This window comes from Hibiscus syriacus, unplaced genomic scaffold (assembly GCF_006381635.1).
Source record: "Hibiscus syriacus cultivar Baekdansim isolate YM2019G1 unplaced genomic scaffold, ASM638163v2 tig00003403_pilon, whole genome shotgun sequence".
NCBI classification, from domain to species: Eukaryota; Viridiplantae; Streptophyta; class Magnoliopsida; order Malvales; family Malvaceae; genus Hibiscus; species Hibiscus syriacus.
In genome coordinates this window covers 56,091-62,223 of record NW_024061970.1, presented here as the reverse complement: position 1 = coordinate 62,223, position 6,133 = coordinate 56,091, and the positions used below count along the sequence as shown (strand labels likewise).

Here is a 6,133-nt window from a genome sequence, read left to right as displayed (position 1 = left end):
TCTACATTTTGCTTTTTGCTTTCCTACATTTTCATCCCTTTATCATTAAAAACAACACTTCCAATACTAATCAAGAGTGCCACTCTTAAAATTCAAGACCCTGAGCGTTGATGGTTCAGATCCTATTTATGTAAATCGAAAATGGTAGCGGCAAAAGTTGCATTGTTTTGCTTTTTAGGGACACTTGGGAAAAGAAAAGAGAGAGAACAACTAAGTCCATCAAATGGTCAAATTCCAATAAGTTCATGGAACCACCATCCTTCAAAAAAAAAAAAAAATTCAAATCCCCTTTTCAACTCCAACTATAAAAAATTTGCAAATTAAAATATAATAAGAAAAAAAAAATAAAACAGGAAAACGAAATAAAAAAAAAGACAAATTTGGGGGCAAACATTAGTTACTCCCCCCAACCAACTGTGCACTTTATCACTTTTACTTGCGCATTGTGTTCGTTTCAAGGAGAACCAAAGGACCCCATACTCTGTTTTTGCTTTTTCAATTTTCTTTTTCTTTTTATTTCACTTTCGTAGCGCGTTTAAGGAGTACCGGATCGAGGTGTGGTCCTCGACTCTGTTGGGGGAGTCTGGCTGTCCGATCCTTTCGAAGGATCATCAGACGACTGCCGTAATCCATCATCTGTTTCCACTCTATTCATTTCCTCAATCATCCGTACCACTTCGGGCATGGTGGGTCTTTGATCAGGCGCAGTCGATACACAAGTCATTGCGATTTGCAACAGTTGCACCATTTCCTCTTCGATGCTGTGGTATCTCATTAGCTCCACATCGAAAACTTCAGCTGTCCATTCCTCTCGAACCACGGATTGGACCCAACGAGGTAGGTCGATCCCTTCTTCTCCCAAGGATGCTTGATTTGGTGCTTTGCCGGTTAATAACTCTAGCAACAACACTCCAAAACTATACACATCAGACTTGAAGCTAACTTTCCGGGTTTCGAGTACTTCGGGTGCTCTGTAGCTTGCAACGCGGCTAGGTGGGGTAGTGTTGCCGAACAGAGGGTTGAGACCAAAGTCAGAGATGCAGGCTTCTTGTTCCGGCCGGAGAAGGATGTTGGAAGCCTTGATATTGCCATGGATCACCTTCCCTGAAACATGGAGGTGGGCTAGGCCCCTCGCGGTGCTTAATGCTATTCTCATCCGATTGTCCCAACCCAACGGAGTACGACCCGAGCCTCTACTACCTGCATTATCACAGGACCCTTTACTTCATTACCAAAAACAAAAAGTAAATTGCCTAATTGAGCTGTAATTTTCATGACTAGCCAATGTGAACCTAATGCCAATAGTTTTGTAGGATGTCAAAGACATCAAGAACTTTGATTAGTGACTAGTTATGATTTATGATCATACTAATCTAACTTCAAATAGTGCTCTAACCATATTCAGATTCCTTGAATTGAAAGGAAAGTTAAAAATAACTCATAACTACGAGGGACTGTTGATTACAAGTTTGGTAAAAAAAAAAGTGTAATGAAACAATGTCGGTGGATCAACATATGAATAATGAGATTGCAGTATTGGGAGTGGAATGTGAATGAAAACGGCCATTGTTTCATAAACTCTTGTAATGTAAGAATGTTGGCTGAGGAAATGGGGATTTGTACAAAGGAATCCGTAACCATGCATTATTCCAGCAACATTCCACTATGTTCCCACAAATATAATATTATCACAACGTAAAACAGGGAGGAAAAAAACATAAATTAAGCAGCTGGAGTTTGTCAGGTATATGTTTGAATTTTTAAGAATAAATTTGCATGGATTATTCGACTCTCTAAGAAAAGAAAAGAAAAAAAATACTGAAATGAAACAGAGAAACTTACCATGAAGCAGGGCAGACAAGCTACCGTCGCGCATGAAATCGGAAACCAGCAATTTCTCATCTTTGGAATAATAAAACGCTCTCAAAGGAACCACATTTTCATGCCTAATTTGACCCAGCATTTCCATCTGCATTTCGAAATCCTTTATACTGACCGCCACGTCTTTTAATCGTTTAACGACCACCGTCGTCCCTTCCTCTAGCACCGCCTTGTACTACGTTCCCACACTACCTTTTCCCAACACTTCAGCCGAAGCCCTCAACAAATCCTCCAGGTCGAAGCTATAAACCCCACCTTCGAAGAACACGAGCTTATTCCTTTCCCCTTCTGTTGACGCTCCAGTTATATCATCTTTCGATGAGGATGTTCCCGCCTCCGCCGGCGGAACCGCCCTTATATCCGCCGTAACCGGCTTCTGCTGCTTCGATGGTTGTCGTTGCCGCTTACGGAGGCAAAGGATGATGAATAATAGCAGCAGTAACGCGACGATTGCCGACCCCACGGCAATAGCAATAATGGCGCCGGTGGAAAGATTTCTGGACTTTTTACCAGAATTTGTGGGCAAAATGTGCTCGGAAGGGGACGGTGCCGGCGAAGGGAAGAATGGGTTACATGGACGGAGCGGGCTATCACAAAGCCGAAGGTTTCCGGCGAATGAAGAAGCAGGATATGTGGATAACGTGTCGGGGATTGAACCGTTTAGGCTGTTATTAGCAACATTGAACTCGTCCAAACCGCTGGAGTCGATGCTCGGGAGAGAACCGGAAAACTTGTTGTTTTGCAAGAACAACCTGGTAAGATGAGTCATATTGTTGACCCCAAAAGGGATAGGCCCGGAGAAATTGTTAGAAGAAAGATCAAGCTGCGCCAAACGAGTTAAGCTAGTGACACTGGATGGGAACGTGCCGCTGAAGGCGTTATCCTGCAAATAAAGGCTACGGAGGAGAGACAAATTGGAAAAGTCAGCTGGGATCTCACCGGACAGACCATTTGCTCGGAGACTTAAGACTCGTAGGTTGTTCAACCGGCCGATCGTGTTGGGCGGAATGGAGCCGATGAGACCCACACCAGGAAACCGAAGAGTGTAGACAAAAGAGCGGTTCGCGTCGCATTGCACACCGACCCAATCGCAGGCTGAAGTTGATGAGTTCCATTGGATCCGGTTCGAGTGTTTGGTCTGCGAGAGGAAGGCAAGGAGAGCTTGCTTGTCTTGAACCGGCTCTGAGTTCACTCCCAAACATAATATCAGCACTGAAGCTAAAACAACATAGCCAAAATTTACAACCATTCTGAGATATTTTACTTGAAAAATGGAAAACAAAAAAACAAACGAGGAAGAATGGTTGGGTTTTGCTCTATTTGTCTGCTGTTGTTGTCGGCGGCCTGTGAGACCCAAATACGATTTTCCGGTGAGAACCCATAAAGGGAAAAGAAATCGGAGATAAATGCGAGGTTTTCTAAGGTGTCACGAGAGCGAAACGAAAAAGAAAAATAGAGCTGAGTTAAAACAGGAGACATATAAGAATGCATATGGCTTTGCTGGCGACTGCCACTGGTGGGAAAGCGTTTTATTCCTAATAAATTTTTCTTCATTTTGGTGAACTGGAAATATAAAGTAAAACCACAACGCTTCTCTTTTGCTTGCCTGTTTTTTGTTGTTATAAACGCTAGAATGGAAGCGCGTGTAGTTTGTGAAAATTGATGATAGCTACTACTTTGATCGCTCTATGTGAACATGAATAATTGGATTTTAGAGGGATCGAAGGAGTGGGCCCCGGCCGTAAATAATACTTATACATTGATGTAATCGTAACCGTTAATGGAGGTGGATTCCACGCTTTTATAGGGAGGGTGGGTTTGTTTTATCGATATATGTCCTTTTTCTATACAGTGAAATTAATTTCAGTAATCGAAAAGGTAATATAATATACGATTTTAATCAATTATTTTTGAATTTACGAAAATGATCAACAAATTCGTAACGCGAACTTTAATTTCGCAACACAATTTCCAAATTCGCAACGCGAATTTCCCAAATTCACAACTCAGTTTCTGCAATCGCAACGCGGAATTTCAATTCGTAACTCGATTTCTGAATTCGCAGCGCGAATTTTTTTTTTCGCAACACAAGTTTCCTTTTGCAACAAAGATTTTCGAATTCGCAACACGAATTTTAATTTCGCAACATCTTTTATTTTCGCAACATAAATGTTTTGGGTATATAAACTACGCAACAACAGCAACTCATAACCTAAATCCCTAAATCGCAACTCATTCCATCTCCATCTATCACTCTCTCCGCCGACATTCGTTCTTATATCCAACGACATCCTTCCCCATCTCTAATTTTTTTTACATAATTTTATTTCTATATAATTTTTCAATGATTTATCTCCCAAATTATCAACTATCAACTTAATAAAGATATGTTTTTCTCTAAGCTAGTGATGATATCTAGTTTATAGCTCGTTTGTTTAGTATTTTGTAGAATGAAATCATTTAATGTTGATCATGTTTAGATAGATTTGTGTTTTGGAGGGTCATGGGAGAATGTTCATGGTGTTTTACAATATATGCCTTTACCCATGAATCTTCAACTAAAACTGTAATTAAAAATGTTAACTTATGAAACTCTAATGTTACGTGTTGCAAAGAAATTGAATTTAGAGTCCCTAAGTGGATTTAGGATATCTTATCAGAGAAAATGTAAAGTTTATTTGTTAACCGACAATGAAGATGTTGAACGATTCATTACTTACATTAGTATTTCGCAAGAAGATGATGTTACATTGTATGTTGTTGAACCTAGAAGTAGTGAAGTTGGGTCAGTAGCGGGTAGTAATCAACTAAGTTCTTCAACCCCAGTTTATGGTGCTCACAATGTACAACGTTGTTATCAACCTCAAAATTTAATAGTTCCACCACAATTTCATCACCAAGAAAATTTTGTTTCACCACATTTCCAATACCAACACAATATCAAACACAATCTCAAAACCCACAACCTTTCCCTAATCCAAATCCCAATTAACTTTAAGTACCAAATTCCGGTTTTCGTATTGACCAGTTAGATGATGATGAGCCATTAAAAAATATTGTGAGTACTAGCCAGTATTCAAAATTTGATCTTGGTCAATACCCGGACTTTGATCTTGGTCAATACTCGGATTTTGATGATGTTTCAGAATAAGACAGTGTAATGATGATTTTGATATTGGTCAATACCCGAATTTTGATGATGAAACAGCCGCTGCCGAGGAAGATGTTGTTGATGGTAATGAGGAGGAAGTTACAACTGTGAATGAATATGTTGAACATCCATTCTGTAATTCATATAACCCTGAAGAATAAGAAAAAGAAGAAGAAGTCCCCGAAGAAAAGAAAAAGAAGAAAATGACACGGGAGTATAACTGGAATATGCCAGAATTACTTCAGATACCGAAAGAAGAGTTGGTAAAGATAGTAGTTGATTATTACACAAAAGTTATTCGTATCAAGAAAGATGATTGTTTTTATACAAAGGAAGACTTGAAGATAGCTTTGTATACGAAATGTGTGGAAGATGGCTATCAACTAAAAGTTAACAAATCAAGAAAAGATCGTTTCGAAACAAGGTATATGATTGACAAAAACTGTACGTGACTTATGATTGCAAAGAGGATAAAATATTGCGAAATGTTTCAAGTTAGGACTTTTATTAATAAATATACATGTTCAAGAACCCAAGTTTTTCCTCACCATAGACAAGCAAACAAAAAGGTGTTGGGTGGTTTTCTGGCTGAGTTAATGTTTTTGAATGGCAGGGTATATCGGGGACATGAAATTATGACTGACATGAATGCTCGGTTCAAGATTAGTATCTCATATTCTCAAGTATTTTGTAGATTCGTTCGTTTATTACTTGCATGTGCCCAGTTATTATAGTTGACGGAGCATATTTGAAAGGTTGATACGTTGGAGTAAACTTATTAGCAGTAGCCATGGATGCTAACAATGGGATACTGCCAATAGCTTACGGGGTTGGCAAATCTGAAACCTCTGATTCATAGACATGGTTTACGGGACATTTTAGGGATTGTATAGGTCATATTAGCAATCTAACAATCATATCCGATAGGGCAAACTCAATTGACAACGCTGTTAGAAGGTGTTTCCCAGACGCTTTTCATGGACTTTGTGGTGTTCATTTGTACAGAAATCTAAAATCAAGGTCTGCTGGTATAAAAAATCACAAATGGACATACTGGAAGGTTGGAAAAAGTTATCGGGAAGTGGATTTTAATAAGCATAT

General features: G+C 39.3%; 1 pseudogene; it reads right to left on the bottom strand.

Annotated features, from left to right (window-relative positions):
- Nucleotides 1-389: 389 nt before the first annotated feature.
- LOC120176820 lies at nt 390-3,309 on the bottom strand (annotated as a pseudogene).
- Nucleotides 3,310-6,133: the final 2,824 nt, after the last annotated feature.